Source organism: Vicugna pacos, chromosome 15 (assembly GCF_048564905.1).
Source record: "Vicugna pacos chromosome 15, VicPac4, whole genome shotgun sequence".
Lineage (NCBI taxonomy): Eukaryota > Metazoa > Chordata > Mammalia > Artiodactyla > Camelidae > Vicugna > Vicugna pacos.
Window position 1 is genome coordinate 26991746 of NC_133001.1, and position 23060 is coordinate 27014805.

Here is a 23060-nt window from a genome sequence, read left to right on the forward strand (position 1 = left end):
TGTTCCTTCTGCAGGGATCATTACACTTAGGCTGATTATGTGACATCATTATTTGTGGTTTGGGGATGGAAAGAATGTTTCTGATATGCGGAATTTTCCTTACGCAAGATCACATCCATCAGCCTAGCTCCGGAGTTTGTGCTCTTAACGATATGATGTCCCTGACCAAATCAAATTGGAGCGAACAGGTTTATTTTCCATTTCTAGGAGCTGGACCTTGTTGAATTTGGAGAGATTACCTCTAGATAAGATAGTGCCTGTGTCTGACCCACACAGCTCTCTTTCTTGGTTCACAACATTGTCATAAGCAGGGAAATTCCTGCTCATCTATAGAGGTGAAGCACTCTAGGCATATTCCTGCTGCAGTTACACCCACTTCGATGTGGGCCTCCTCTCACTTGCCAGAGGGGTAGGAGCCACTCAGCCAGTTCTGAGGCTTTTTTCAGAGGAAGTTATTCCATATGTAGCCATACGTTCATCATGTTCATGGGAGGAGGTGAGTTCAGAGTCCTCTGACATCGCCATCTTGGACCCTTTTGTTCTTTTTCCATGTGTCTCTGTCTCTTCATCCATTTCTCTTGGACACCTACACATATTTTTAAAAATTACAAATAATGGAAATGGGAGACATGCATCCTGTTCTATTTTAAGGCAGGCTAATTTCTTGCCATTTCTTAATGATTGTATTTCTCTCCCTTTAACCTGACATGCTGTTTCCTAACAAATCTCCACAGTGTACATAGACTGTGCATTAGACAGTGGTTCCCAAACTTGTTTGCACCTTAGATTCAAGGGGAGCTTCAAAAAGTCCTGATTGCCTGTGTCCCGCCCCTAGAGATTGTGATGTCACTGATCTGGGGGATGGTTGGGCTTTGGACATTTTAAAAGATCCTGAAATGATTCCACTGTGTAGCCAAGTTTGGGAACCACTGCCTTTAAGATTATTATTCTTCTTTTTAAAAACTCTAGCTCTAATCATATTGGGCTTAATTCCCAGCTTGGCTCTCATCAGAAGCATTTCCTTTGTAAATTGCTGTGGGAAACAACAGGAGATTAATCCTAAATCCATCTCTTCTCCCTACTGTGATTGCTGTGTCTTCATCAGGTAAATTGAAATCCCTTCTGATAAGTGCAGGGAAACCATTAACGGAGGCTTCACTCATCTGCATGCATATTTCCTGTTCTGCTGTGTCTTCCCTCCAATAATTTAGTTATGATTTGCATGATACTTTTTTTTTCCCCCAATTCAAATGGCCTCTCACAGTACCTGTATGGCTGGCTTGGTCTGCCTACCTGCTGTTTTCACTTTTGGGTGGACAAAATTTCCCTCTCCGCTTACATCATCTCCACTTCTAGATCTAGCCAGCCAGGTTGGCAAGCTTGTTCCAAGGGTTTCTTGGGCTACACCTCACACTGAGACATTTCACAATTCAGAGCCAGACTTGATAAAGCAATTCCACACTTTTGTGTTTGTCCACTCCTCCTTGACTTGGGGCCAGATTGAATCTGCTGTCAATTCTGTAATATAAGCAGACCTGATTAGGGAGCCTCTGATGGTTTGAGCTGATACTACATTGGCTTTCATCAGGAACTAGTGTGGATACAAACCTAAGCACAAATTCTTTGGGGACTCTTGGACCACCCTGTGACCCAAAAGAGTATATAAACTTCATCTCAACATGAATCTGAATTCTAAAGTGAAAACTAAGACTGGTTTCATCAGAGTATTGTCCCCACTTAGCGTGAGTCATTGTCTTTCATCTGCCTTGGCCCTTTGGGTCTATAACACCATCTGATTTCCAGAGAGTGGGGATGACAGAAGAATAGATGCTTTTAGTCAAACAAGCATTACTGAGTCCTGGGCTGTTAGACCATGTGGTGCCACAGCCTGTGACAGTCCTCTTTCTCTCACTTCTTACGGTTCACTAGCTCTCCAACTGGCCAGAGCCAGAGCATCAATCTCAAGCAAGGGTGAGAGCTCAAACTTGTCCATGTCATCAAGAGAGGGACAGAATTATATTTGAAATCTAAAAAAAAAAATACCAATTTTATTTACAAACCAGAAATAGACTCAAGGACAAAGAAAACAAACTGTGGTTACCGGGGGGGGGGGAAGCGGGGGAATGGATAGATTAGGAGTTTGGGATTAATAGATATACATCACTATATATAAAATAGATAAACAACAAGGACCTACTGTATAGCACAGGAAACTATATTCAGTTTCTTGTAATGAGCTGTAATGGAAATGAATGTGAAAAAATGTATGTATGTATGTATATATAAAAAAAAGTGAGGGAGTTAGACTACTAGGTGGTCTGTCATCTCATGGCTCTAGGATAAACTTAAATTGAGATCGATTTTAGAGGGTATATTAATATGTCCAACAGATCAATGACAGGACTAGAATTGGAATTCTGTTTTCACATCCCTGAACTATCACTGAAGGCAAAGGATATTTTGTTCTTCATGCAGTGTTCATGCAATTAGCTTGAAAGTGTTTGAGAGAAAATGAGGAATGAGCTAGGAATTCTTTTCTCTTACCTAACTTGTTGCTTTCCAAGACATATGTTACTATTGGATTGATGAAACAAATATTGCCTCTGCCCTCATGGTCCTCATGCTCAGAAATTCACTAGAATTCAATCTTGAGAAAGACAGTGTCCCATGCTTTGTGTACTATCATGTACCGTAAGTAATAGAATCATTAAAAAATAATCATTTTAAAAAAACAAAAACATAATGTCTTTCCTCTCACTTTACCTTTGCTTCAGGGGCCAAGAGAAATCCAGAAAGGTATGTGATGCCCATGGCTATAGTCACATCTCCAGGTTAAAGCAAACAAAGGACATTTCACTTATGTAGTATTAATGCAGCATCACTGTTAGTCCTAACTGAATCTATTGAGCATTTACTATGTCAGACACTTTGCTAAGCTCTTTCCATAATTGATTTCAATTACTTCTTGTCCTACCCTATAAGGTAGGTATTATTTATTATCTCCATTTTACATATGAGGACATAGAAACTTAGGGAGTTTAAAGCTTACACAGCTAGTAAATGTTGGGGTCAGAACTTGAACCTATCCCGACCACTGCAGAGTCCATGTTCTTAATCTCTAGGGTCTTCTGAGATGAGCTCCTTTGATGGAAGTGTTGTCCTTAAATTCCAGTAACACAGCTTTCTCTGATTTTAAAAACTAAGGCCAGTATGACTGTTGGGGTCGTAAATATAAGGGCTCAAGAGTTTAATGCACATAATGGTCACTTGAAAAATAATTATCCATGGGTTGCTTGACAAACAGCATTTTGTTCATTCAGATTCTGGACGGGGTTCCAGATGTTAGGAGGTGATAAAAGCGTAGCTGATCCGGCCTCCTGGGAGATTCGTGCAGATGGTCTCTTCAGCCACGCCTGTGCCCTGTCACTGTTTATTCCGGGGCTGCTCTAAACAGCTTTCTTATTTCACAGACCTAATTTAAAAGCGATGTTGCAGGCTGACAAGGCTGAGGACTGCCGAGGCTTTTGAAGGAAAAGAGAGCAATTTCAGAAAATGAATACTGTGGTTTAGAAAGAAATCAGCTCAACTATGATCTGAGCTCAATTTGTCCTGTTCTATTTTTTTTATTTTAATAAAGAAAGAAAAGAGGAGAAAAAAATTGTTCTCATGACAAAGAAAACAATTTCCTTAGGTCTGGAGAACTATAGTCTATTTAGGAAGGCTTCAACCCTCTGAGATACCTAGATTTTTAGAGTCAAAAGAGACCTTTAAAGATAGCTTTTTCATCTGAGTCCTGAATTTTCCAGAAAGGGAACTGAGGCCCTGAGAGAGTTTAGGACCATATAACTAGTTCGTGGGAGCTGACTCCCAGTCTTCCTGCTTTTTCTATCTCACTACTTTTTACTTTTGCTTTATAAATGACAGGGTATACATAGGCCACTGGGAGAGAAAAAGGACAAAACAAAATAGCTTCTGCTTGTTCAAGAAAGGTCAGTGAAAAAAAAAAAAAAAAAGGTCAGTGAGAGCTCCAAAACTTCTAGAAACAGGAGAGTCAAATTATTTAATCTAATTTCAGGAATAGTCTTGATTTTATTAGCTGAGGGACTGAATAAGGAGGCAGAGGCCCTACCAAGCAAGATTTATTACTACTTTCTGTGAAAGCACAGGGAAAATGAATATTGGCTTAATGGGGATTTGGGCCTATAATTTAATTCTTTGTCTCAGCTTGTAGAGGCAAGCCACGGACAAAAGGTCAATGGATCCTGGTAGTGATCTCCTGAGCCAGTGAGGAAAGGGGTCACCTGCCATTTCTCCAGGGACCCCTAGGATTAGAAGTCACCTCTGTGGTATGGAAACCTAGAAGGAAAGAAATCCACTGGACTCTTATTTGCCTGGAAACTGTGCTAAAAGTGCCAAGGCTTCTTCACCATACCAGTGAAGCAATGATAACATTTCTCCCCCAACTGCCCCATTTTTTGAGGCATTTTTCATCTTCTTTTTAAAACTGAAGTATAGTTGATTTATGATATGTTAGTTTCTGGTGTACAGCATAGTGATTTAGTTATATACATATATATTCTTTTTCATCATAGGTTATCACAAGTTATCGAATATAATTCCCTGTGCCATACAGAAGAAACTTGTTTATCTATTCTGTACATAGCAGTTTGTGTCTGCCAATCCGAAACTCCCAATTTATCCCTCCATCCCACTGCTTCCCCTTTGGTAACTGTAAGTTTGCCCTCTATGTCTCTGAGTCTGTTTCTGTTTTGTAAATAAGTTCATTTGTGTCTTTTTAAAAAAGATTTCACATATAAATTATATCATATATTTGTCTTTGTCTGACTTACTACACTTAGTATGATAACCTCTAGGTCCATCTATGTTGCTGCAAATGAGTAAGATTTTCTTAGAGGGAAAGTCTCTAGCAAGGATGTGGCCAATGGTATTTACATGGTTCCCAGGGGAAGAATTTGGTGGTGGCATGGAGAAAAGGAAAGAGGGCTGGAATTTAATCAATTCAGTAAGCATTTGTGGGATGCTAACTATGGAGTAGACACCAAGAGATAGATAAAAACTTCACTGTCCCTGGAAATACTTGCAGATGAGTAGGAACTAGCAACCCCAGAAGAACTTGTTCCCAGGATTCAGACACCAATATGCAAAACTGTCCGGCATCCTAGCAGCTCATTTCCATTCTGAGACCTTATTCTGTTACGATTACTGGGCAGCACAGTTCACTAGTGTGGGATACAAAACTCCCCAGCTAACTAGCAGCTCACAGATGTTAATCTAGCAGCTGGGTGCTAGATGAGGCATGTGTATCCAGCCATAATCTGAGGATGCTTGAAGAAAAAATACTAATTCAGAGTCAACTGGAGCACCCATCTCCCTTCCCTAGATGTCATCAGTGCAAACAGGCAGTAGGCCCTGTCCCCAGCACAGAAATTCAGTTCTTGATGGTCGCCTCACTCTATCAAGACTTCAGTTATTGAGGAAAGGGACTGTTTGCTTGTGCTCAAAAAACAAATAGCATTATCCATCATGGGATCCAATCCAGGCCAGTGCCAGCTGGATCAATCAACCTTTTAAAAATCTTTCAGAATAAATATTCAGCTATAGTCATGAATTAAAGATGTGAGGGAGAGAAAAATAGTACACAGCTTACAGTGGTTAACACTGGGTTTAAAACCAAAGTGTGACACTGCATTAATCTTCTTGTTGAGGCCTAACAGGAATTGAGTAAAATTTGTTTTAACCATTTCTGTTCTGATAAGCATTAAGGATTATTGAATTTTGTAGAAGGTAAGAAAGGGAATGACTTTGGTGGGGGGAGGGGAGGCAGGTCATGGCTAAATCAACATTTTTTTAAAAATTAAAACCAGAATGTTCCACCAAAGCTGTGTATCTGGTTGTTAAAAATTAAATGAGTGCCTTATTGGCCAATTTCACTCATACCCCTACACATACATTTCTAAGTCATGAATCCTTGTATACATACAAGACAGTAGATAGAGTAAGTGGTGGTATCCGTAGCCACTAGGGTAACTCTGAATCCATAAGTGACTTACCCATTGTTCCTCTGTATTTTTATGGGTAGAATTATGGCAAAGATTTCAGGAAACAGCAAGCTGGCTTCATGCGTGTGCCTCCAGGGCAGTTGCTCAGGGCCTCCCACTCAGAAGGGCCCCATACTTAGGGTTTAATGCTCAATATTCACTATCTTGAAATTGTTCGTAATTTTACCTTTGATTCTGTTTCTGTAAGTGAAGTCTAATGGGACAATGGAGTGTGAGCCCAGGGTCTTGGAGCCTTTACTTTCCTGGAGTCCTGCCTGCCTAGCCTTCCTGCCTCCCTGGGATGAATTCTTGACTGTCTGCTCCCTGTCCTCTGGTAACGTGAGCTTCACCTGGACTCCCCTTCTCCACCCCTGCCTTGTGATTGCTGCCACCCTCCACTTGGGATGGTGACCAGGTTGCATTGTGTGGGCCACTGTTGCTTTCTGTTCCTGGCAGGGGCCTGGGCACAGGTGTGGGAAGGGTCCTGGCTGGGTGTGTGCTCAGTGTAAAGCGAGGTGGCAGCAATCCCTGCCCTGGGCTGGCAGTGCCACAGTGCATTTAGCCAGCCTTTCGGGGCAGACTCTGATTGATCTAGGTACTGATCATGGAGGTTGCAATCTCTTAGGGAGTCACCTGTTGACTGTGGGTTGGGGCAGCGGGCCTGTGGGAAGAGGGAGATTGATTTCCCTGCCCCTGGCCAGGGCCCTACATTTTCATTTTGCAATGGACCCTGTTGGCAAGTGGACAACTGCAATTACAGTGGAGGTGGAGAGAACTTGACTTCCTAATTAATACAGGTTTTATATGGCATCTATCTTGGTACAAAACCTGTTAGTAAATACATTAGAAGAAGAAAAAATAAGTCCTGCCCTCAAGGGGTTATAGTCTAGTTGGAATAGATGAAATTGACATAGATGAAGTAACAAGAAATTTTCATAAAGAATGTGGAATGGAGGGAAGGGAGGAAGATACCTGGTAAAAATGCTCCAAAATGTAGGGAGGCCAGTGTGACCTCAGACATATGCTGACTTCATGACTGTTGTATATTTTTTGTTCAAGGTCACTCATGCACAGCATTCCACGGGCAGGACTATTCTGGTAAAGGGGGGAAGATGTGGTAACAGGCATGGCTGATGTGGACCACTGAGTGAGAGACCGCACAAATTAGAAGGTGTGGAGTTAATATGGGAGATCAGCTGAATCATGTAGGGCACAGAAGAAAAAATGGGTTCAGAGCCTCCCAGCTGTGTACACTGAGGTATATACGGCAAGCTAGTACTATTCCTCACAGCAGGCCACTCTGAGTTCTTTCTAGACCTGTAAAGACCTAGTGCTTAAGCAAACGATGGAGCAAACTCTGGTTTCACAGTAAGCTCAGTGATGAGGAGAAAAAGCAAATATTCTCTGCTGAAGGTTGACTTAATTAGCCATTTTAATAATTCATGAGTCTTTAAAATGTTTGCCAGAAGATTCAGAGCTCAGATTCTGCGTCTGGTGTTCAGCTCTGGGTTTTCTTCATCACAAATTGTTCTGCCTCATGGATCAACGCAGGAGCCTGGCAATGTGAGGTCTGGTTGGCCAGACCGTGCACAATTCTTAACCCTTTAGGGCTTAAAATCTCTTTGAGAATCTGATGAAAGTTGTATACCTCTGCCCCAGGAAAACGTATGTAAATACAAATTCAGGGCTTTACAGACTCCCCCAGGGTCCACCCTTGAACTCCAACTTTAGAGTCCTTGATTTAGATGATCTCTAGGGGCTCTAACATTCTTTTTAAACTTAGCCACAAGCCACTCTGTCACTCTGTCACCTGGAAATGCTGTGACTCTTTGGGCTTGCAGGCAAGCAGCCTCATGTGGCTATTTTGCAAAGCAAGAGATACAATATTTGTTCATTAGGCTGAAGCAGTGCTAATGCAGAAGAGAACTGAACAAATCAAAAGCCATGAGTCAGCTCCCTCCCTGCCACCTGCTAGCAGGCAGCCTGCTGATGCCAGGGGGTAAGCTTGGAGTCAGACAGCCTGGGGCCCTCAAATCCCAGCTCAGGTGCTTTCTGGCTATGACTCGAGGGAGTTACTTAACCTCCCTTAGCCTCAGTTTCCTCATTTGTAAATTGGGGCCAATAAGATTTACCCTATTTCCTCATGTTCTGAGAATGAACTAAACCAGCCTCTATAAATTATCACACACCGTAAGTACTGTGCCTGTGTAGACCACTAGTGCTCAGGAAAGGGAGTTCATTCCCCTGATTTTACCCACAAGAAAGAGTGGTGCTGTGAATTTGGGGCCACTGTCTTGATTTAATGCTAGGGGAGGGGAAAGACTGACGAGTAGCTGAGAACTCTTTCTCTGAGCTCCTGCATGTGTGGTGCCTCTCCTAGCCCCCCAACCTCAACCCCCACCCTATGGGCTCCCCTAAGGGAACTTAGGTGGGGTGCAGCTCAGGAGGCTGGAGAGGGATCGTGTGTAGCAGCTGTGGTCTGGAGTGGCTGTCTTGTCCCCTCTGGCATGGCTTAGGCGTGTAGAGGCTGCAGGAAGTGATGGGGGGTTGGGGGGTGCTGTTTTTATTCTGGCTGCAGGCCTGACTGCACAGAGAAGGCAAGAGAAAGAGAGAGAAAGAGAGAGGGAGAGAGGGTCTGGCTTCTTTCTCCTCGGTTTCTGAGTGGGCGATCTGCGTGTGATTCAGGAGCCCACAGTGAAGCTGGGGCTGGTCCCGGGAGACATGCAGAACTAGGCAGGGTGGAGCTCCTGCTCTCAAGAACCTGGCAACTTTGACATGGAATTAAGACAAGCCCCAGGAAGGAAAGAGAGAAAGAGCTGCACTACTGGATGTAGAACGTCCTGTCCAATATGGAGCCAAGAAGGGCGGGGACAGTGAGGGCAGGATGATGAAAAACAGGTTTACGCATTGCCAGGCAGTCGACACACACTGAGTCTCACTCTCAGAGTCACCCTCCAGCGCAGATGCTGTTACTCTTCACTGAACAACGAGGAAACTGAAGCTCAGACAGTCAGTGACTCACTCAAAGGCAAGGACTATCTTGTGGTGCCAGAGCATTCAGACCAGGTTTTCCTGCCTCGGAAATCCTTTTTTCCCATTCCCCAGCCCTACTAGTTCAGTGAACTGGAAGGCCTCCACAGTCTGAACCCTGAGGTCTGTGAGGCCCCTGCCCACCTCCCTATAATGCTTCACACAGAGTCTGGCTCCGTAAATATTCACCCGATGGTTGGGAAGGGGAGAATACACCTTTCTCTAGGCAGCTCTCAGCAGTTCACATGCACTGTTTACCTTTCCTCCTACATTTCCCCTTGAGGAATCATCATCCCTCCCTTCCCTCAACTGAAAAGCAGGCAGAGTGGAATGAATGAGCTGCCTGGCTTCTATGGAGCCTGTCTTGGACCTGCCTTTTGCTGCCCCAGGCCTTGGTTTCAAACAGCAACCTCTGTCCGAAAATCCTAGTTAAGAAAAATACCTCACCAGCATTTTATAAGCGGACTTAGGAGGAATCGATGTTTTGGAGGCCTTTGCAGCCCCAGCGCCGAGAAACACTGCATGTGTTTGAGCTTCTATGAAGGAAGGCATTTTGGCGTTTCTGGGGGAAGCTGGCATCCTAGAGACTGACGGTGGATCAGTGAGAAGTAGGGCTACAGCCTGCAGCAGCAGGAAAGCTTCAGCCTGGCTTGGGTCTCTGCCGAGAAGGAACCTTGTCATCATAGGGAATTTTCTGAGCAATCTCCTGACCTGATTTATAGCTGGTAATGTGAGTGCATTACCCAAAGCTGGGTGCCAGGCAGAGAGCGAAGTGAGACCCTCTCCATTCATTTCCAGCCATTGATTTGATGATGTTGATGAACTGTGATTTTTAATGTAAAGGGCTTTGTCATCACAGTTTTTTCAATAAAATTCTAGCATAGCTCTTTATTTCCTGACGAAGGCCCTAGGGATCCTTTTCAATATGTTGGGTATGACATATTCCCCAGGGTCAGCTTTTTATTTCATTGCCAATTTAAGGGTATTGGAGCATGTGGCTAGAATTTACATCTAAATAATAGATTTCTGGATAGTAAGAGCTTATATTATTACTTTCACTTAGTAAAGTCCCTTAGGATAGTAAAACCCAGCATACTATTAATTTTTCTTGCTGTCACTTGACAATATGAATTGGTTTTGTATAAGAACCAGGAGCTCATTGGATTGAATTTAGGAAATTGGTAAAACAAATTTGACTTCAGTGGGTTTGAATGATTACAATGTTATAAACACATAAAGCCTAGGAAGCTAATTTATCATTGCTTTCAGTTTTGTTTATTTGAGACTCCTTCATCGTTGGTATAAATGGGCTTTATTAAAGATTATGGATTCAATTTCCAAATGACCTGTAAATGGCTTTCTATAGAGAGACTACTTGATTTGTTGTTTTCCTGAATAAAACATGTTTTTGTCCCCTGGGTTATATAGCCCATATATTAAAATTAGAAGATTATTCTGTTGAGGTTGGCATCTCTGATGTGCGACGTTTGATTTGTTCTCTGATCTATTTGTCTTCATTCTCTTTAATACACTGAGACAGAATGTATAACCTCTTAAGACCTGCACTTCAATGAATCATAAGAGAATGTCTGTCTACGTGGCAGTTTATCATCTGAGTGATAATTCTGGTTCCCTTTAAAAATGTTAAAGTGTCTGCTCTTCAAAATAGACTGTAGTAAAAGGCATGAGAGCTGCTATGGGTCACTGATAGGGAATCATAATTGACCTCAGCTTTGGTCGCATGGTAACAGACTCCCCGGGTATTAGATCATTGCATACCACAAAGCCACCAACACACTGCCCTCAAAATCAGGGGAAATTTTTGCATTTGCAATTCAGAAAGCTACATAGAGCAGACCCTTGTAGAGAGGGGCAGTCTGTCAGGAAAGTGGAGCCTCTGGGAAGCCTGCCCTCCAGAAGTCTGCCGTATTGTAAAAACCTCTTCAGTTTCAATCCTCTTGCGAAAGGGTTGTAACATTCACAGCCTAGTGCCTACTGGAATAGTACACGGTGCAAATGAAAATACTGAAAGGGGAATTAGTACTGACATGAAGAATCTTAGGATGCTAAGAATGGAGAGGACCTTGGGAGGCCATTCATTTTCATTTTCTCCAGACCAGTAGGCATATTTTAATGTATTAAAGCTATTGTCTAAAGGGCTAGAAAAGCTAATTGCCTGAATTTCCTCCCCCCCAGGAAACCCCATTTGTTGTTGTGGCGGTTATTTTACTGCATCATAAAACTTCAGATTGAAGGATACAAAGTTCTAGTGGAAAGGATTAGCAACCAACATCAGTTTTGGAAGAAATGATTCCACTGTTAATGACAGTGATATGTTCACTCCATAATTCAAGAACTTTAAAGTGGTTTCCAGCGAAGAGACTTGGGTGTCTCAGATCAAACTAAATTGGGCCACATACCAAACTGATTTTAAATTTATTGACTTTAGGATTTTAAGGTGACTCAGTAATTCCAAAGTCTAGCAAAAGAGAAGAAATAGTAAACTATTCACTTATAAATGTGTAGCAACTTAGGACTGAGTCAGTACAGACCAGTGCAATGAAAGCAAATCAAATTCCCATCTTAAGGGAGCCTGCCCCTTGATGTAGAGGGTGGTGGGAGGCTGGTGGACTGCCTGGCCTACTAAGTCCTCACTTCAAATCCAAAACTTTCTCTCCTCTTCTTAAACCCACCCAGTGCCCCAGTTTGCCATTCTCTGCTTCCCATTGGGAGATAATTCTCTTTTCCCCAAACGCTTCAGATAATCCTAAAGCCTAGCCCCTCCTGATCACATCAGTGATGAGATATGACACACAGCTCAGTCTGGCTTTACCTCTAATTGGTCTGAGTGTTCCCACTGTCTTCCTTGTCTTTTTATCTTCCAGGTGTCCACTGTTCTACCTAGCATATAGTAAGTAATCAACTTTTCTCGTGGCTGATAGGTTGTTGATGCCATTTTAGTGGGATCCACAAATTCTGTATGAACATAGAACTCAAATTGGACTCTCAGCAGTAAACCTACTTTTTCAATCCTAACCTCTATTTTCTGTGTGATGAGAAATCGTTACCATTATATACCTGGAACCTGCTGTATCTAGAAACATAGATTGTAACCCTGCCTTCGGAAAGATTTTATTCTCTTGACATAAGAAAGAACTACTTGGAATTCCTCTATCATATATGTTGCCTTGAATTGTATTCTAGTTGTTTTATGTTTATAGATTTTGTATCTCCAGTTAGAACAGGGGTTATCATTTCTTTTTCTTTCACATAGTGCCCAGAACAGTGCAGGGCACTAGTAGGTACTTAGTAAGAACCTGGATAATGAATGGATGAACCACTGAATATTGTATTCACAGACAAGAGACGTGCTGTGGATAGGTCCAGGTGTAAGACAGAGATGAGCTAGAAATCTAATTCTGATATCTACCAGCTTGTGTGACTGGGAAAATAATTTAAATCCTTTAAGCCTCAGTTATTCCATCTATAAACTTGGATGGTTGTAGAACTGACCCTGAAAGTTTGCCACGAGGATTAAATGTGATACTAAATGTAAAAGGCTTAGCACAGAACCTAGAATATAGCGTTTGGAAATTATAAGCTACTGTTATTATAATCAGGCATGATAAAAAAAATACAAAGAAAGGTGAGGAGGGTGGGAGATAGGGGTTACTGGAGTTCCTATGGCTGGTTGGAGGATTAGCAGAATTTTAAAGCGAATGGAGGTGGGAGTCAGCTGTGTGTAGTATAGAAGGGACTAGATTGGGAGTCAGGGAAACTGGCTTCTCAATCTGCTCTTCCTCTCCTGCTGCTCCCTCTTACCAAACAGAACCTTAAAATCAAGAGATTCCATGACTGATGTTCAATCTGAGGTCCAGAGAGGTTATGAAACTTGTCCCAAGATCACAGAGCTGGTTAGTGGTGACTTGGATACAAATCTCTATTTCCCAAGTCCCTGTGCAGTGATGGGCCCTCTATATGATGTCAAATGATTCAGAGACAGAAGAGGACATAGCCTACGAAGCACTTGCTGGGGCAGGGAAAGTATAGTGCAGAGCTTCCCGAGAGATAATGCCAGTCGATACAGAAAGACACAGCTGAAGAACTTTGGACCACAATTAGGAGTTTTAATAAGATGAAGGTAACTAGGCATCACTGGTACATAATAGTATTCCAGATTTTTTTTTTACTACTAAAAAATATAGAAAGTCCAGATGGAATATATTCAATTACAGAAATTTAAATACGAACACAAAAGAAAAATTAACAAAGACGCTTCCTGTACAAATAGCCAAAATGATAGCCCTGTAGGTTCATATGACTATTGGAATGGTCTTTGGGGATCTAAGATAGTAGCTACCTTCCTTTTTCTCTCCATATCTTGGGGTCACCCTACCCCAAGCATTGAACTCTGAGATTAAAGCAAAGCTTCTGCTGTCCCCCAGGCTCTCTGCCTCCTAGGAAGCAAGCAGTAGCGAGGATGAGAGTAGGGGCTGCGGGAAGATGGGGCCTCTCTGTCAAGGGCAGTCCCAGCTGCATCCTGCCAGCTGAGCTCGGTGCTTTGCGCTTGCCCAGGCTCTGCTTGTCTAGGCTTTCACCTGCAGCGTCCTGGTGGGCTTTGTGAGATTATCCACTTTCCAGTTTGACTCAGTGCTCACTTTTTACACCCACAGATATGACACCATGGGAAGAGGCCTGAAGGAGACACTAAAAGCTATGCAGAGATAGTACTGAGAGCAAGGGTCCAGGATAAAGGCTGCACTGAGAAGAAAAACTTCTGAGGACCCAGGGAGAGCCACTGAAGTGTTTATTGATAGGCTGAGTGAAACAAATACAGAATGATGACTTTTCCCTCCATTTTTTCTTTTTTTAAAATACCTCTATTGTGGTATGGTTCCTGTACAGTAAACTACATGTATTTCAGATGTACACTTTGATGAATTTTGATAATGTATATACCTCCCCTATTTTTTAAAAATTGAAGTATAGTTGATTTACAGTATATTGTATTAGTTTCTGGTGTAAAGTGTAGTGATTCACTTATTTTGTATATATATACATTTTATATATTCACTTATTTTATTTATTTATTTATTTTTTATGTTCTTTTTTTTAACATTTTTTATTGATTTATAATCATTTTACAATGTTGTGTCAAATTCCAATGTTCAGCACAATTTTTCAGTCATTCATGGACATATACACACGCATTGTCACATTTTTTTCTCTGTGATTTATCATAACATTTTGTGTATATTTCCCTGTGCTATACAGTGTAATCTTGTTTATCTATTCTACAATTTTGAAATCCCAGTCTATCCCTTCCCACCCTCTACCCCGCTCCCCGCCCCGGTAACCACAAGTCTGTATTCTCTGTCCATGAGTCTATTTCTGTCCTGTATTTTTGCTTTGTTTTTGTTTGTTTTTGTTTTTGTTTTTTAGATTCCACATATGAGCGATCTCATATGGTATTTTTCTTTCTCTTTCTGGCTTACTTCACTTAGAATGACATTCTCCAGGAGCATCCATGTTGCTGCAAATGGCATTATGTTGTCGGTTTTTATGGCTGAGTAGTATTCCATTGTATAAATATACCACTTCTTCTTTATCCAGTCACCTGTTGATGGACATTTAGGCTGTTTCCATGTTTTGGCTATTGTAAATAGTGCTGCTATGAACATTGGGGTGCAGGTGTCATCCTGAAGTAGGGTTCCCTCTGGATACAAGCCCAGGAGTGGGATTCCTGGGTCATATGGTAAGTCTATTTCTAGTCTTTTGAGGAATCTCCACACTGTTTTCCATAGTGGCTGCACCAAACTGCATTCCCACCAGCAGTGTAGGAGGGTTCCCCTTTCTCCACAGCCTCTTCAGCATTTGTCATTTGTGGATTTTTGAATGACGGCCATTCTGACTGGTGTGAGGTGATACCTCATTGTAGTTTTGATTTGCATTTCTCTGATAATTAGTGATACTGAGCATTTTTTCATGTGCTTTTTGATCATTTGTATGTCTTCCTTGGAGAATTGTTTGTTTAGGTCTTCTGCCCATTTTTGGATTGGGTTGTTTATTTTTTTCTTATTGAGTCGTATGAGCTGCTTATATATTTTGGAGATCAAGCCTTTGTCAGTTTCACTTGCAAAAATTTTCTCCCATTCCGTAGGTTTTCTTCTTGTTTTATTTCTGGTTTCCTTTGCTCTGCAGAAGCTTGTAAGTTTCATTAGGTCCCATTTGTTTATTCTTGCTTTTATTTCTTCTAGGAGAAAATTTTTGAAATGTATGTCAGATAATGTTCTGCCTATGTTTTCCTCTAGGAGGTTTATTGTATCTTGTCTTATGTTTAAGTCTTTAATCCATTTTGAGTTGATTTTTGTATATGGTGTAAGGGTGTGTTCTAGCTTCATTGTTTTACATGCTGCTGTCCAGTTTTCCCAACACCATTTGCTGAAGAGACTGTCTTTATTCCATTGTATATTCTTGCCTCCTTTGTCGAAGATTAGTTGACCAAAGTATTTATTTATTCTTTTTCATTACAGGTTACTACAGGCCATTGAATATAGTTCCCTGTGCTATATAATAGGATCTTGTTATTTATCTATTCTGTACATAGTAGTTTGTGTCTGCCAATCCCAAACTCCCAGTTTATCCCTCCCTCCCCACTTCCCTCCCAGTAACTATAAGTTTGTTTTCTATGTCTATGAATCTCTTTATGTTTTGTAAATAAGTTCATTTGTGTCATTTTTAAAGGTTCCACATATAAGTGATATCATATGTATTTGTCTTTTGCTGACTGACTTACTTCACTTAGTAAGATAATCTCTAGGTCCAAGAATGATGACTTTTTAAAAGTTTGGAGTGAAAAATTAAAAAAAGGGTACATTTAGAATCTCTGAGGATCCTTGAATAAAATGGTTGATTCCAGTTCTGAGCAGAGAAAGTACAAGGTGAGCCTGTAACATTTTGTGCCAGAAGCAAGAAATTACTCAAAAACTGAGGAAGATACGTCAAAAGGACACATGAGCTGGCATGAACAGTGCATACTGGCCAAATGTGGGACAACCTGAATACAAAAACTAAAATAAGTGTCATTGATAATAATGCTGAGTTTTTAAAAATACACCAGTTAATAGGAATATTCAGAAAAGGAAGGAAGGGGAAAGGAAAGCACTTCTTTACACAAACAATGCCAGCTAATGCACGTTAAAGGGATCATAGAATTAGAAAAACCATTTTGCAACCTGCGACGTATTTATATTATTAAGCAGGGACCATTAATGGATGATTAAATCACCAGGTGAAGAGTTGTTAAGAAACATTTACAAGGGGGCAGAGTACTGTCCCACAGATTACTAATTAACTAAAAATGGAAAATGTATCCTTACAATGATGAGGTCTGGTAGATGCTGTCTTAACTAAGTGATCAAATTTGTTGTCACTGAGAGTGGAGCAATGGCTATTACGTGCTCTTGAGATGATGCAGGGTGAACTACAAAATATTAGCTGTGCAGTACTTTTGGCAAAAGCCTTCATCCTGAATCTGTCAAGCCTTTAGACCTAAATTCTAGCTTATAGGAAATACAGGGGATAGAGGAACAAGTTAAATGATACTAGAAAGACAAATGTAGAGTGTGGACATTGTGAAATAAAACGGTACAGGATTTTTCAAAATAGCAATGTCACAAACAAAGTTGGGGAAACTCATCTAGGTTAAAAGAATTTAAAAGAGTCTAAAGAGACATAACCTTGGAAAGTACAATTCCTGTCAGATTCTAGTTAGGAAAAATAAAACAGCTATAAAAAACATTTTGGGGACAATTAGGAAAATTTAAGTATAGATTGGAACAAAGATAAAATTAAGACACTTTTTAAAAGATGTGGAAATGGTGTTGTGGTTTTGTAAGAGAATATGCTTATTCTTAGGAGAAACATGCTGAAATTTAGGGCTGAAGAATGGTGTCTATAACTTGCTTTCAAATGGCTCATCCAAAAAAAATGCACATCTTTGTGTGTGTGCATGTGTGTGTGTGCACATGTGCATGTAGAGAGAGACTGAGAAAGAGAAAGCAAATATAGCAAATGTTAACCACTGGTGAATCTAAGTGGATCGTATATGAATGGTTTATTGTACTATTCTTTCAAATTTTCTGTCCAAATTTTTAAAAATAAATGGAGAACTAAATTTTTGAGGAAACATTTGTCAGTTAAAAAAAAAGCTTACATCTGGAAAAACAGAAGCTCTTTCATTCCTAATCAACCCTGTTATTGTATAGGGTCACATCTATGCCTCCCCCAGCCTCCACATGAATAAATGGCAGGGGCTGAGCTGTGACTTAGTTCACTTTGGATCCAGTGAACATGAGAACATAGCAGTAAGATAAAGATGCTTTCCGTAAGTGACTCCCATTTCCTCAGGCAGAGGGAAGTCACTTAGGGGAAATATCTCACCAAGTTTAATTTAGAACATTTAAAAATCTTTTTTCAAAGCAGACAAAGATGTACTCCAGATTCCGTGAGCAGAACCTAGAAATACTGGCTAGTCAGGTGGGGAATGGAAAGGAAGAAAGGACCCGCAACAATGGTAACTTCCCAGTCTTGAGAATGGGAATCCTGATTTTTATCTGGTAAACTAGACAAAGCATAATAAAATTAGAGGTACCATTAAAATTTGAGGTACCATTAGAGAGAATTCACAACTCTATGGAAGCCCTCACATACTGCCAACACAATATGAACCACAAAACCAAGTATTTCTTTTCTGTGAAACCATTCAAAGTTGAAAGAACATTTTTTAGCTTAATTATGTGGTGATTAATTGCTTTAATTCTTAATTTCATCAAGCTAATATAGTCTGAACCATAAATTCTCTAAGTAAGATGAGAAAAAATACAATCTAAAAATTGTATCAACAGTTACTGTACAATGACATCTAAAAAATTCCAAGGAAGATGAAAATTATATTTGACTAAGTACATATTTAGCATTTTCAAACTGATTTGAATAATAACTTACATAAGAAGGTCAGAATTATCCTCCTGGCCACTTTCTCTGATAAAAAAAGATTTCAATATTTATAAGACAACTTAGACTTTGTAAAGCTCTTCTGAGTGTTATCAAAAGCCACATGACAAAGGCACATACAACACATGTGAGGAGAAATGGTGGGCTGTGGGCTAGAGGATGGCTTCCTCACACTTTACGATCTGGTGTGGAAATCTGAAGTTCTACAACTGACCACAGCCTTCCAGGTTGTTATGAAAGTTTATTTGTCAAAGTAGGAGGCTCGAACATATTTTACTTGTTAGCTTGATGTATAACTTCAACACATTTAACATACGCTGTGTAAGCCTCCAATCGTACTCCTGACTGAGGCCCACAAATGTTAGGGTGGGCCTGAGCAGCTGAAAATACTGATCTGGCCATCCATATTTGGGGGTCATCAGCGCAGAACCACTGCTGTGGGAATGGGGAGGGTGCCCACAGCAGGTGTCAAAAGTCACAAAAGAAGAGAGCCATGGAGTGCATAAACCTGGAGGCATGCCATCTTTAAAAGTAACAGGTGAAGGAGCCAGGCAAGGAGCCTGCAAAGAAACTGCCAGAGAAGTTGAAGAAGTACTGGCAGAGAGGTGTTCTAGAAGCCAAGCAAGAAGAGTGTTTCAAGAGGAATGGAATGGTCAGTAATATGCACAACGTACATCAAGTGGTCAGCACAGTAGCTGACCCATTGTGAGCACCCAATCACCAGTGGCTGTTAATGTGATGATGCTAGAGGTGACAGTGGTACTGACAATATCTCTGTTCCTTTGCACTTCTTCTCTCTGCTTCAAACACCTTTTCTTCTTTCTCCACCTTCACTCAAATTCCTATGGATCACATTCTCTAGGAAGTCTTCCCCTTGCCCATTAGGTTTTTCTCCTGTGTGCTTCAGGGGTCAGTCTTCTCATAGCTCATTCTTCTCATAGCACATTTATAAGCACATAAATATTGGGATTTATTGAATGAGTGGTCATGATTTCCAGGGTAACCAACCACGCTGGTTTGCCTGCGACTGTCTGGTTTTAGCACTGTAAGTCCTATGTCCCAGGAAACCCCTCAATCCTAGGCAAATCTATATGATTAGTCACCCTAAATTAACATCTTAATTTTTTTGAATGAGTAGTTGAATAAATGGCAGAGTGTCAATATCAAAGTTAATGACCTTCAACTTTTCCTGTGTGTATATGAGCATACGTCCATTCAGGAGGTCTGACAGATCCAGTTCTTTTGCTACCCTTTACTCATCAGACTGAGGATGCTGTGGGCAAGACATTCTCATGACCTGGTTGGATTCTCATTCTAGCTCTGTTTTGCCCCATCATCCTGGAAAGGGATAGTCTTACTTTCTCAACCAGGGCTTCTTATCTGAACCACCAAACAAGAAAATCATTTGAGTACTATTTTCTCAATTACCTCAAGGTTGGCACAAAACAAGTACCATTCTAGAGGCACAGGAGAGAAGCTGATGCATACTGTCAATGCCTTAGGGTATTTAGGACTTAATTTTTTCACCTGTCCAGAATCACATAGGGCCCATAATCAAGAATGACACTGTGGGGAGGAGGGTATAGCTCAGTGGTAGAGCATGTGCTTAGCATGTCCTGGGTTCAATCTCCAGCACCTCTGTTAAAATAAATAAATAAACTGAATTACCTCTCCCTCCACCCCCCCCACCCCAGAAAAAAAAAGAATGCCACTGTGATGCTGCTCTGCCTCTGTTTCAGAGCACAGCTGGATACCCTAGCTGGAGGACAGACCCTATGAAAGGAAATGTCAAAAGATGGGGCTTGTGTTACCTCTGTTCTGCAAATTGAGGAACTGAAGCCTGGAGAGGAAGTTCATTCTCATTTTTCCCAAGATGGACAAAGGTAGAAAGCTGTCAGATCTCACCTTAACTCGGCTAGAGAGGGATCGTCTTGGGACTTCGGAGCTACCAGAATGCAGAGTAAGGGAATGGTGGCCTTAGGGCTCTGTGGTTCAATCAGGAGGGGAAAATAGAGAAACAGCCACCTTCTAGGCCTTGATGTGATGGTGGTCACCAGCTTTGCTTCCCAGCTGGCAGTTGCCAAAGTCAGGTTGCACTGTGTGTCATCTTGTGGAAGACAAATGCTCTATAAATAAATTGATTTGGAATGGTCTCAAATACACAAAAGCCACAAGGGCTTTAAATGCCATTTAAAAGTCTTAACTTTTTTTTTTTAAATCATTTTCTTTCTCTTCTTGGAGAGGTCAGCAGGGAAGTTTCTGCAAGAGAGGTCTGACTGAAATTCAACCTAAGAAATCAGGAAGAACTTTCCTGTATTCTCTTTAACAGATATATTTCATTACCAAATATTTGCTTAAAAGCTCTTTGATTCAATACATACGTATCTAAGCATGCACCTGTATATTAAACTTAAGCTCGAATTTGTTATACAGTTATGCATCAATCCTCTTAAAAATCATTTTCTTAAAAAGGTGATTATGTATTTTGTCATTCAATTTCCTGTTATTAAAAATTTCATATGTAAAAGCACTGCACACTGATGGGGTATTGTGTAAAGAGAATATTTTTAGTAATGAACCTGAAGGAAAAATTTGTTGATGGCTCTTCCATCTGAGGAAAAATCAGAGACAAATTTCTGAGGAAAATCTTGGAAAGATTTGGGAGCTACCAGAATGCAGAGTAAGGGAATGGTGGCCTTAGGGCTCTGTGGTTCAGCTCCATTCTGAAGCAGAGGCAACTACTTTTAAGTAACATTCTCGATGATAGAGTGTATTTCATTTGTGGGAAAAGTTAATTAAACCCACCTTCTCCCCCATCATTACATCACCACATTAGCAAGGACAATAGAAGCTTGGGGTCCTGAGTTTTCATTGAATAGTCATTCATCTGAAAGGGAGGTCATAGGGTTGCCAATACTAATTGAAAGAGCACTTACTTTCTGTCTGATTTACACAACTGAAAGGAGGATGATCCATCTCTGGCCTAATAAAGGAAATACTTTAGATGGCATGAGAAAATGTCTAAGTTGTTTAAAGCAGGTTAAGGCTGGGGCTTTCCAGGTGGGTGCAGACCGCTATTAGAGAACACCTTTTGGTCTTGCTGGGCAGGAAGGTGTTTTCAGGAGGCAAGATTTCACCTTGGCTTACTGAGAATACTGTTTCCAAGTTTCAAGGGTCCACACACCTGTGCTTTTTACTGGGAAATTCTAAAGCCTTAATGTGGCCTAAGAGGATTCTTTCGGGACAGCGGTTCCACCAAGTTTCTTGAGGAACTGTCTGAGCACAAATCCCTAGTTCCTTTCTAACCTCCCAGCACCTCTCCTGAGATTGGGCCCTGGAAATGCCTAACTGCGGGCAGCTCCTTCACTGTGCCATGCCGTGCCTCTGGACCTTAGTTCTGTTCTTTCTTTCATGTAACTTTCTTCTCTCTTCCTCCCTGTTTTTTCACTTCTTCCTAGCCCATTTATCATGTCAGACTCAATTTAGGAGCCATGTTCTTTGGGAACTCTCTTTGGAATCTCTGTGGGGAGCTAAGGTCCTCTCCTCTGTGCCTCAGAAGCCCCACCTTCGGTGAAAATTACACTATATTCAAATGAATTCACACGGTAGGTGATCACTATTCCCTTGTTAAATACTCTAGGTTATACACATCCTTGCTTATTTTGAGCAGGACCAAGGAGTTAATTTCTTTTTTAATTGGGGAAAGTATATGAAACAAGAATGACAGAATGCTGTTAACTGGTAAAGCTGAGTGATGGGAACTTGGAGGTTTGTTATACTTTTCTCTCTACTTGTGATAGATTTTACCTAAAGTTTTCTACAGAAAATAGTTTTTACCTAAAGTTTTCTACAGAAAATAGTTCAAAAAATTAAAAAACAATGTTTTCATGTGTGATAAAATGCACATAAAATTACCACCTTAACTATTTCAAAGTGAAGAGTGCAGTGGTATTAAATACATTCATAATGTTGTGCAACCATCACCACCACCAATCCCTATCACACTTCTCATTTTCTCAAACTGAAACTCTTACCTACACCCATTAAACAATAACTCCCCATTCCCCCTCCCGAGCCCCTGACAACCATGATTCTACTTTCTATTTCTGTGATTTTAACTATTCTAAGTACCTTATATAAATGGAATCATGCAGTATTTGTCTTTTTGTGACTTATTTCACTTAGCGTAACATCCTCAAGGTTCATCCATGTTGTGGTATACTGCAGAATTTCCTTCCTTTTTAAGGCTGAATAATACTCTATTGTACATAACCAAAAATGTATAATTTACATTCATCCACTGAAGGACATTTGGGCTGCTTTCTTTAGCTACTATGAATAATGCTATGAACATGTGTGTACCAATATCTCTTCAACATCCTGCTTTCAGTTCTCTTGGGTATACATACCTAGAAGCGGAATTACTGGGTCATATGGTAATTCTATGTTTAATTTTTTAAGTAACTTCCATACTGTTTTCCACAGTGGCTGTACCATTTTACATTCCCACCAACAGCACACAAGGGTGCCAATTCAAAAAGCTAACTTTTCTGTGGATTTAAAAGTGTTTATTTAAATCTGAGAGGTTAGAGGTCCCAAAGGGCAAATTCATTATGAAATTCACTAATCATATGTATTATGGGTTTATTATACTAACCACTTGTTGGGTGCCTACCCTGTGCCAGATACTTTTATATTTCACATGAACTCTAATCTTTATATGATTCTAATTATTACAATAATCTTTCAAGATAGGTTAGTATTAGTTCCATTTTACAAATGAGGCTAAAAATTTAATGACTCATCCAAGGTCATACATCTAAGAAAGTAGCCCAACCAAAATTCACACCCAGGTCTCACTCCAAGCTGGAACCTTATTATTCGACAATTATCAAGGGCTATTGGGAGTGATAAATCCCACGGAATCTTGGATACTGCGGTTTTTGAATGACTTTC